The sequence below is a fragment of the Amblyraja radiata genome, chromosome 16 (genome assembly GCF_010909765.2).
Source record: "Amblyraja radiata isolate CabotCenter1 chromosome 16, sAmbRad1.1.pri, whole genome shotgun sequence".
NCBI classification, from domain to species: Eukaryota; Metazoa; Chordata; class Chondrichthyes; order Rajiformes; family Rajidae; genus Amblyraja; species Amblyraja radiata.
The window spans coordinates 23497908-23510020 of NC_045971.1; positions in this window are offsets into that span (position 1 = coordinate 23497908).

Here is a 12113-nt window from a genome sequence, read left to right on the forward strand (position 1 = left end):
TTACTGATACCGTTAATTTAACAGTTTGTTTATAACGTAAGTTCAGATAAAGATTGAATACGATTTCAATTGGCTAAACCACTCCTAATCATCAAGAAAATAATTTTAAATAGGAGCGTGCACGCGTTACTTGGTTCATTCAGACTTCACTCTGTATAGTCAGCATTTATTTACCCTTCGCCCAAGTTTTATTATGATTGTATTTGCATTAATCTATACAATTGTTCTTCAGTCTGGGATTTATATTTTATCAGAGGGCGGTGTTTGCACAGAAATTGTAAATATGAGCATCAAAAATGTTCTTCAAAAACGGGCAAAACCCAACATATTACGAGGCCACATGGATAACAACATCCGGGGAAAATTGCTTTGATCAGTATAATAACGCACTCTATAGGAGAAAAAAACGTCTAGAGCCAAAAGCGCAATTATGGGTCAAAATTGGCTCCCTTTTCAATTTTTTGTTGTTGTGCCGCGCAACTGTGACTGCAGGAAAATCAAATTACACGCCAATTCAGGGGGGGGGGGGGGGGGGGGGTCTGAATGTTACGTGCATCTCGTCTGGATGAAATGAATGCTTTTCCATAGATATAAGACAAGGGAAGGGGTAGGGGGCGATTGAAATTAATTAATGGTTCCTGCCACTAAAAATCAAGCCAAATTCGGACGAAACTTAAATTTACTGTCTGAAATGTGGGGTGATTGATGAGCAAAACTGCACCGCGGGCGTGCTTATTTTTGTGGTATAACATTTGGACCTCTATTAATAGTCAAAGGCATGTCGGTCCATTTCCACGCAATGTTTCTGAAAATGATACATTTAAATATCTAACCTGAGCTTCCCACGCCAGAACAGTGCAGATGATATCCTCGTGATTTTATTCCACATGCCCGGTACTCCAGTTTCTGGCCTAGTTATTCAACACCGGTGGTCCCCCCCCCCCCCCCCCCCCCCCCCCACACACACACACACACACACACGTGTAGTTCTGTTCTATTGTAACTAGAGATCAGGTAATAGGTTTCATGCCAAGCATCCGTTAATCAGCAGTCAATAAACAGAGGACCAGAGAGTGTCTTAATTTGGACATTCAGTTTCTGGATATGGAATGAATTCAACCCACCTTAGATTTATACATATCACAAGCCATTCAACATGCTACAAATGGATATAGCCAAGTGCAGAAGGGTCACATTAATGATGACCCTTTTTAATAATGATTCCTTTGAAATTTGTAGGTGATCATGGAAAGAAATAGTACAGATGAATGTTTCAAGTTCACAATAACTAAGAACCAGTAACAAACTATTAACCCCACGAAAGGTAGACAAAAATGCTGGAGAAACTCAGCTGGTGCGGCAGCATCAATTGAGCGAAGGAAATTGGTTATTGGTATATTCTTATTATTATGCATTCGCTCCATAGATGCTGCCTCACCTGCTGAGTTTCTCCAGCATTTTTGTCTACCTTCGATTTTTCCAGCATTAATCCCACCAAAGTGCTCAGAAGTAAAATGCCGACGTGGTTCATTAACTTACATATTTATTGTTTATTTATTGTTTTAATGGTTGGTGTTGCATTTGGTTTGGTGTGTTTCAACTTTAATTCATAGTTGTTCTCTCCTTGAGATGAATCAGTTACACCTTTATGGATAATTATTTAGGATTTGTAAGTGAATGATTAATAGAGATCATCATATTTATTTGCTTTGAGTTGGTCAATGTGCTTGAAATTATATGGACTCGAGGGTCTGAGCTCCAGGGAGAGGTTGAGCAGGCTAAGACTCTATTCCTTGGAGCACAGGGGGATGAGGGGTGATCTTATGGAGGTGTACGAAATGATGAGAGGAATAGATTGGGTAAACGCACAGTCTCTTGCCCAATGTAGGGGAATTGAGAACTAGAGGACATAGGTTTAAGGTGAGGGGAGGAAAGATTTAATAGGAACCCAAGGGGTAACGCTTTTAATAAAGAGTGGTGCATGCATGGAACGAGCTGCCAGAGGAGGTAGTTGAGGCTGGTACTATTGCAACGTTTCAGAAACATTTAGACAGGTACATGGATAGGCTAGGTTTAGAAGGATATAGGCCAAACGTAGTGTAGATTAGACATGTTGGTCAGTGTGGACAAGTTGGGCCGAAGGACCTGTTTCCATGTTGTATGACTCAATGACTCTCTGACAAGGAGACATAAAGAACTGCAGAGGTTGGAATATGCAAAAATCTAGGTCTGAAGAAGGGTCCCAACCCATAATGTCGCCTATCCATGTCCTCCAGAGATGCTGCCTGACCCGCTGAGTTACACCTGCTCTTTATGTTTTATCCAGACTCATGTTCCCTGCAAATCATATTGAACTTCACACAAGTTGCAATTTACATCCCATTGCGTAATATATCACGTTCCACATGAACCATGTGATTTGCATAGCTTTCAATATGCAAATTAGCTGCAAATTGAGCATTAATTGATCATTAATTGATCTACATTGAAGGCTCCTGATCTGAAATATCACCTGTCCATTCCTTTCCCAGATGCTGACTGAGCAGTTGAGTTGCTCCAGCACTTTGAGTTGTGATCCACATTCATACCTGTTGTTGTTTATGAGCTTTAACCACATGCCAGTCCTGGTTGAGCTATTCAACATACCTTATTACAGTTGTTAATTATTTGCAACGTATTCTACCAGAATTACTCTAGACTTTATCGCAGATAATTGTTCAGTTTAATCCATTTCCAGTGATATTCAATCAAGTATTTTAACATTTTGCACATATTTTATAATTGTCTGTTTAAAATTGATCCTACAAATAATGGATGCATTAAGAATTGCATTTAAACAGATTCTTCCAGATTCATAGTCAGATGGAATTGTCATAATTGGATAAGAATACACGTAACATAATTTAGATAATACATAATTTGCTACATTGAGAATTACATATATTGTGTTACAGGAGAAAAAAGTAATTCAGCAATCAGACGACAAAAGCAGAAACCTGAAATTTAAGAACTTTATCATTTAAACCCCTCAGACTAGTCTTAAGGTCATTTAATAGAATTTCATTATCCTCTTAAAATATTGGGCAATTTGATAGTGATTTTATTCAGGCTTATCCTTTTTTGATTCAAGTAGCTTTGTGATGAGATTTGTATTGACAATGACATAATTATTACAAACCTATTGTGATATTCGCATTTAATTACCATGGAAATGGATGGCATGAATAAATGCATATTTGAACTTATTCTACAAAGAAGTGAGGCGGGCTGTGCAATAGAAATCTAAAGATACAGTACCATCAGTTGAATCAAGAACATCTGGACTATTGTTATATATTTGTATTTGGATAATCTTGAGTTTAGGTTATGTTCTGATGGGGATGCAGTGATCTGAAACCACTGAACTGGAGTTAATTTACACAGTGTACATGAGCAGGAGTTATCCAATGCAACTTGTTACAAAAGTGATCAAGGGTTCACTGAGTGTCCTCATCATGACCTCAACTGAACGTAGCTTATGAATGTGGCTCCATGGTGTTCTCCACAGCAGATTTTAACACTGCTAAAAGCCCTGTCCCACTGTACGAGTTCATTCAAAGAGTTCTCCCGAGTTTGCCCTGATTTGAACTTGGAGATTTACGGTAATGGCCGCTCGCAGTTACTCGGGGCTCTCGTGGACATTTTTCAACATGTTGAAAAATCTTCACGAGTCTTCCCGAAATTACCGCGTTTCCCTAGTACCTGCTGTTAGCGTTACGGGCCACTAAGAGATGTCCCCGAGCTCCAACGCACCCGCTACGATCATTCTACGTACTTACCACGAGTTTGATTTTTTTTTAAACTCGGGAGAGCACTTGAATGAACTCGTACAGTGGGACAGGGCCATAAGAATTCAATCTCAAACATAAATAAAATCATATATAAAATTATATAAAACATATAAAACTATGAGAAGCAGAGATAGCGCAGGCAGTCAATTACTTGTTTCCCAGAGTACAAATGTCAAAGACTAGAGGGCATAGCATTAAAGCAAGAAGGGCATAGTTTAAAGGAGATGTGTGGGGCAAACTCAGACTTCAGGACTTCAGTACTGAGAGTTTAGTTTAGAGACACAGCGCGGAAACAGGACCTTTGGCTTAACGAGTCCGTGCCGACCAGCGATCCCCGCACATTGACACTACCTGACACACACTAGGGCCAATTTTACATTTTATACCAAGCCAATTAACCTATAAACCTGCACGTCTTAGGAGTGTGGGAGGAAACTGAAGATCTTGGAGAAAACCCATGCAGATTCATGGGGAGAACGTACAAACTCAGTACAGACAAGCACCCACAGTCAGGATTGAACCCGGGTCTCTGGTGCTGTAAGGCAGTAGCTCTACCGCTGCGTCACCGTGCCGCCTTTGGTTGAAGATGTCCGCAAAAACTCCAGTTAGTCTGCACAGGTTTTCAGAGCACCATCAGGTCCAGATGCTTTTCAAGGGTTAATCCTCCTGAAGGATCTTCTGACATCAGCCTCTGTGACTGAGATTGCATTACCATCAGGGGCTGCAGGGACTGGGAAGGCACATCAGTGTTCTCCCTATCAAAGCATGCATCAAACACATTGAGTTCCTGTGGGAGTGATGCTTCGCTGTCACTTGATCTGCCCTCTCATTCCGCCTTGTAGAAAGCCCTGCCACAGCTGCCGAGCATTCACCTCATCCTCCAGTTTGGAGCAAAGGTGCCTTTTAGCCTTTCTGATGGTCTGGACTTCATGTACAACTGCATCGCCAGGCTAGAATGCCCAAAACATGGCTCTCAGTAGAATGCCAGGTTTATCCAAATCTTCTGGTTAGGGAACACTCGGCTGGTTTTAGGAGGAAAAAGTAACTCATGCAGCATCTCTGAAGAGAAGGAATGGGTGACATTTCGGGTCGAGACCCTTCTTCAGATTGAAGGAGGTTCTTGTCCCGAAATGTTCTCAAGAACGTGTTACAAATATAATAGGAATGTTTATACGGTCCATATTCACTATCTTAAATAATCATCTAAAAAAGCTAATTATTTCGCTCATCTTCAAATTTCATTCATCATTTCTCAGAAGTTCAGGTTAAGTTAGCTGAGGATTGGAAAGGGAAAGCCACTGGTCTGTTCAGTTGTGATGCAGAGAAGCTAATGGTGAATGAAACAACTAGCACTTTTTATCTTAGAAACCTAAGTCTGTTTTATTTATTTAATACCAATGCAGTTTGAAAATAATGACTGGTGATACCACATCTGCATGATTCCAGACCAGCCAAAATCTTTCATTTATTAAGTGTTGACACAATAGCTTATTGCTTTACCCACCTGTGAATGTACTTTTAAAGTATTTACACACCAGTCATTTTCACACTTTATTGAAATGAATGCTATATAGTAGCATGATAATATGAGCAAATGGTATCAGTGAATATTTTCATTTATGACATTATCTTTAGAGATACAACGTGGAATCGGGCCCTTCGGTCTACTGTCCACGCCGACCATCGATCCACTGGATTTCCATGGTACTACCCACATTTTGAGTGCTTTCACTTTATTAACTTAATTATTATTAACTTTATTAACTTTATTCACTTCACTTAACTTAAAAAGGGACGTTCCCAGAACAGATCAACCTATTTGATGCATTGGGTTCACATGACATGACTAGAACTGAGCTTTCTAATCCCTCAGTGACCCTGAGTGGACCATCATGGCACAAATCAGGAAATCTAGCATGTGCCAAATGTGTTGCTAGGTCATTATATCCACCAGATAAAATTGGCAATCATACTGGCTGTTGTAAAATAACATATGGAACCTATCTGTTCCACTAATTCTTGGTAGTAAGTTTACTAGTACACATCGACTTAAATATATATGCAAAAACTATCTGTCAAAAATTAAAAATATAATTCTAAAAGAGCAACAAGGGCTAACATCAGAAATAATAACTTAAATTTAATTTTTGGAAATCATATACTTCCACATAGTTGAATGGTAGTATTATGCAAGAACTATGCAAGTTTAGCAGACTTTTGAAATGGCTGCAAGTTTTAATCTCATGGGTTTTGTCGATTTCAGGCTCCATGCAAGCCAGCTGTGGACCTTCTAATTTTAGAACATGTCGTTGCATCACTAACTTGGCAATTGATACAGTTTTTGATTTCATGATTCTGTTTTGACTCAAGATTAGTGTCTGGTTACTTATATATGACTAAAATAAAGATAGTTTCACGTACATGGCTCTCAGAAGTCAATCTGTCCCTCAAACAAAATAGTCATGGAGCACTGATGTTGGGGAGGTGAATATGGACTTGGGAGTGCTGGTGCAGGATTCCCAAAAGGTTAATTTGCAGGTTGAGTCGGTGGTAAGGAAGGAAAATGCAATGCTGGCATTCATTTTGAAGGGACTAGTATATAAAAGCAAGCATGTAATGCTGAGGCTTTATATGGTGGTGGTCAGGCCTCATTTGGAATATTGCAAGCAGTTTTGAGCCTCATATCTGAGGGAGGATATGCTAGCGTTGGAGAGGGAACAGAGGAGGTTTACGAGAATGATCCTGGGATGTTTGGGTCAATGTATGAGGAGCATTTGAAGGCTCTGGACATTTCATTTGTACCACCATATTGTGCACATGACATTAAACTAAACTTGATTGGTAATTGTTGTATTTTTAGGAAAGAACAAAGGGAGTGTTTTTCTCAATTGAATTGTATTAGATTTTGGGTTAAAATGAATTGAGTTAGCCTGAATCTGGCAAGTGTCTGATTGTGATGTTGGCTCTGGAGTGGGCCAGCAAGAAACTTGAATTCAAAGTTTAAGAAGATCCATTCCAAGAATATTTCATTTCAATTGTTTTTGAAAGGTGTGGTACCTTTGTAAAAACCTGAAAGTACATTTGGAATCATGTTCCCTTAAGTTGCTCAAAGGATAGTCGCAGACTAGAGAAAAGTCATCAGAAAATTGGCTCACTGCCAAACTGTACCTAGCACTTATCAATAAGGCAAGGATTCAGAATTCACTTTTAACTGGGTCGTTTATCTATTTCTAATGCCCAGGGATTATATATGCCCTGGGCATTCACATTTCAGAGGACCTCACATGGTCCACCAACACCGCTGCGCTGGTCAAGAAGGCACAGTAATGACTGGTCTACCCCAACAGCTGCTGACACCTTCTACCGCAGCACCACAGAGAGCATATTAACGTATGGCATCTGTGTGGTATCTCAGCTCTACGGAGGCGGAGAGGAGAGCTCTTCAGCGCGTCGTCCACAGAGCGCAGAAGATTATTGGGACACAGCTACCAGCCTTGGAGGGCATCTACCACACACGGTGCCTCAGGAAGGCCGTCAGCATCCATAAAGACTCCTCACACCCTTGTAATGGACTGTTCGAACTACTTTCCTCCGGCAGACGTTACAAGGCCTTCCACGCCCGCACCTCCAGACTCAGGAACAGCTTCATTCCCAGAGCTATAGCGGCTCTGAACCGGCCCTGCTGAGTGTCCCCCACCCCCCATGGACTGTCTCCCTCAGATGGTCACGTCGCACAGACACATCTGCACTTTAGTCTGTTTGAACTGGTTTGACTATTTTACTGTTGTAATGTTCTTTTTACAAACCATGTTCTCTGGGTATCTAAGTCTAAATTTTATTAGCTATTTAAGTTATGACATCGGATGGAAGCTGCATACCAAATCTCGTTGCGCTTATGTGCAATGACAATAAAAGATATTATTATTATGATTATTCAGTACCTCCATTCTCTCAAAACTGTTACAGAGAAACAGGGATTCTGGAGTCTTGAGGTGAATACAGAATGTTAAAATGTTCCTAGCTGAAATAATTGATGACTTGATTATTTTCCTAAATGGAAGTTACTTATAAAATGATCTATTTCAAAGTCTTATAGAAAAATAATTTTAAATATTGTTTTCATGAGCAATATATTGTAGTTCTATATCTAACAAATATAACCAATGAATACTTTACTGCTATTTCAACCATTGTAAATTAGCCTATATATAGTTTTTCTGTTATTATTTTATTTACTCTTATTTCAACTTGGAAAATTCTAGACCAGCCATTTTGTCTTTCATAATATGTTTTTTTTTTAGTTTAGTTTTAGTTTAGTGCAGTTAATTGTCACGTGTACTGAGGTACAGTGAAAGCTTTTTTGTTGCATGGAATATGATGACATATATATGATTACAATCAAGCCGTTGAAAGTGTACACGTACAGGATAAAGGGAAACCGTTTAGTCCAATTAAAGATAGTCCAAGGATCTACAATGAGATAAATGGTAGGTCAGGACGGTTCTCTAGTTGGTGATAGGATAGTTCAGTTGTCTGATAACAGCCGGGAAGAAATTGTTCCATCGTCTGGAGATATATCACACATTGTGAAAACACAGTTTCTAAAATATCAGTTTCAGCACAGTTTTAAAAGGCTGTTTTGCATGGATAAAATAAATAATTTGATATGTATATTGATGACATAAGTAATAAAGAATCTATGAAGGGTAAGAAAGCACTCAGTTTAAAAAGAAAGAATGATACTATATTATCACATGTGATGTCACAGTGAAATTTATTGTTGTGCATACCATACACAAATCATGCAAAGTATTCAATGCAGTCCCAATGGTCGCCCTTTGTTCTTTCGACATGTCCAACCTGTGGAATTCTTTGCCACAGAAGGCTATGGAGGCCAAGTCAGTGGATATTTTTAAGGGAGACATAGATAGATTCTTGATTGGTACGGGTGTCAGAGGTTATGGGGAGAGGGCAGGAGAATGGGGTTAGGAGGGAGAGATAGATCAGTCATGATTGAATGGCGGAGTATACTTGATGGGCCGAATGACCTAATTCTACTATCACTTATGACATGATCTTATGACCTCTGGCACATGCTTTATATACTAATGATTTTAGCGTATTCCTGCTGCATAAAACTATTCATTATCAGGGTGCATTCCTCTTTTGGTTGCAATGTATTAGAAAATTAATTTCATATCGGGGTTAACAATATTTATCTTCCACTGAAGTGCATCAGATACAATATGAATTGCCACAGGAATGGGAAGAGCAATACTATGCAAATGGAAAGTTGATTCTGGGCTTAGCAAAGAAATGTTTATTGTAGGAAAGAAATATTGACAACAAGAAATAAAATAAGCAAGTAAGGGCTAGACTTTAACTCTCACTATTACTTTAAAACAGTTTCCGACAGTGGAATAAAATATACAGTATATATGGATGAGCTTTGGCTCAAGCAATTATTTCTACATTCAAATTAATTTCTCATTACAATAACCTATATATGTAAATATTTATGGTAAAACTGGTTAAACAAAAAAAGGTAGCTATTGGAAGACCTTTATATTTTCATGATGCAGGTAGATATTATTACGTGAATATGTTTTCCTGTTTGTATATGTTAACAACCTAGTGTCTGCAACTCACCTGGTTTAGTTGAAGATTGGGCCTTGTGCCTTTTTTTGTCAACCAGCATCTGCAGTTCCTTGTTTCTTTGGGCGGCACGGTGGTGCAGCGGCAGAGTTGCTGCCTTACAGTGCCAGACCCAGGCTCGATCCTAATTACGGCTGCTGTCAGTATGTAGTTTGTACGTTCATCCGGTGCCCTGCGTGGGTTTACTCCAGGTGCTCTGGTTTCCCCCCACACTCCAGAGATGTAAAGATTTGTAGGTTAATTGGCTTGGTGTAAATGTAATTGTAAAATTGTCCCTAGTGCATGTAGGGTAGTGTTAGTGTGCGAGGACCGCTGGTTGGCATGGACTCGATGGGCCAAAGAGCCTGTATCTCTAAACTAAACTAAACTACAACTTATGTTACTACCTATCTTTGTGCCATTCATCTAAATCTGTAAATTCATCTAAATCATTGATATGAATTGTAAACACACTTGGCCATCAGCACCAACCCTTACAGCACCGCACTCATTGCATCTTTCCCGCCAGAAACAAAAGACTAATTTAAGTTTCATCACGATTCCATATTAGCCAGCTAACTTTCTATCCATGCCAATATGAGTACCTCCAATTTGCTTCTATATTCTCCAATATTGCTTGATGTAGCATCATATAAAAATGCCTTCTGGTAACCCAAATTTCTACTTATTATCCACAGCACATGTTATTTATTCAAAGAAATTCCAATAAAGTGGTGAAACATGATTTCCTTGTTGCAAAGCCATATTGACTTTGCATGATTACCTTAACTCTTTCTAAGTGCGCTGCAATAACTCCCTTAATAATAGCAGTTAACATTTCAAATTTAAATTTAATTACTTGTCAATTTGGAATGAGATGTTCGTGTTAATAACTGAATATTGAATTGTTGTTAAAAACTTGTCTGTCAACCTGTCTGTAACTCCGGACTCCCTCGCCCATTCCAGAACAGTTGGGGATGGAGTATAAAATGTCAGTTCGCAGTAATTAATGAGTAAAGAAGGGGTCTTGACTCCAGGCATCGCCTATCCATGTTCTCCAGGGATGCTGCCTCATCTGCTGAGTTACTCCAGCACTTTGTGTCCTTTTTCCTAAATCAGCATCTGCAGTTCCTTGCAGTTGCGGACTGGGTCTAAAAATATTGCTTGCCAGGAGACAAAGAGGGCCCACTTCATCAGGGGCCCACTTGCCATCGGGCAAGCTGACACCCTGGCCAGTCCGCCACTGGTTCCTTGGTTCTACTATATGAAGAACTTGATAGGCTTTATGCAGGCCCGATTTCTGAGCTAGTTCAGGCTGTCTTGGGGCGATGTTAGTTTTAGTGAAATCTTCGAGACTGTGCATTAATCGCATTAAATACCCAAACTGTTATAGGTATGGTATAGCATGATTATTATTTTTTAATTCCATTCATAGGAAATGTAAATTTCCATTCTACCACAGATTAAGAGAACACATAATGCTTGACAAAGTTCTAGGCCTTGCCCCTTTTGTTGCATCAACATTAGATTAAATTGGTCAGATGGAAAAATGTGCACAATTACTATGAGGAGAAAATATCACCTTGTCATCTGGATATCCCTAGAAGCTTAGTGTTGTCTCTGCAGTAGCAAAAGCACAAAACACTGCCTGAGAAAATGTATAACTCAGTTGTGTCTTAATCAACAAGAGGAGAAGTTTGTTTCTCTGTTAATTCTCTTGCATTAGTAACTCCAAATTCTCTTTGCAAATCTGCCACATTCATTCTCTGACACTCACGAATAAAGGCACCAGAAATTCCTTCAAGAATGCAGTTATTAGAAACCAGTTTGAATCTGATATTAATATACACTGCTTCTTGTGTGCCTTTCCCCAACAAACATATGTAACTATTCAGGCAGAGAACCTTACAGCAAGTTGTCAGCGAAGTATGTCTTATTTTGGCCTAAGACATAATTTTAATGATAAGATATTAAATATACACACATTGCAATTTGCAACATGATGCACCCATCTCTATTACATTTATAACCAATGTGGGTTCTGTGCACAAATTACCCACATTCAGTTAACAGTAGCAATTAGGAGAAGATTAAAACTAGATTGATTTTCAGTCAATGGAAAATTCACATATCAGATATTCACTTAGTAAAAGTATTACAGTCAAATGAGCTTAAGACATACTGTTACATTAGAATTTTGTCTGTATGTAACAATATATTCAGAGGTCCATGACTATTATAATTATTATCCATGGGGCTTAAAGCAAAGCACTATTTGGCCCAAAACCAACAAAATAATTGAAACATAATATTAAGGAAAATACTACCAAATTGTACATTTCAGTTAAGTCTGAAATATTGGCTTAGTATCATTTGTCCTAATTTGGGAACTGGCTTGTTGTGTATGCACCATTGGGTATCCATCTGAAAATGTTCCAGGGCCAATTTTTACCCCATCTGTGTGGAGATTTGATTTCCTGACAATATACATGACATTTATAGCCCTTAAATTAAGCTATGATAGTGCCACGCGGTTGATCATTTGAAACTTTTCGCTCTGCACTGTTTAATTTGAGGTATGAGATCATTGAATTTTAATGTGTTAAAGTTGCATTTAATAATCATGTCATGTTATAAAAGCAGAATTAG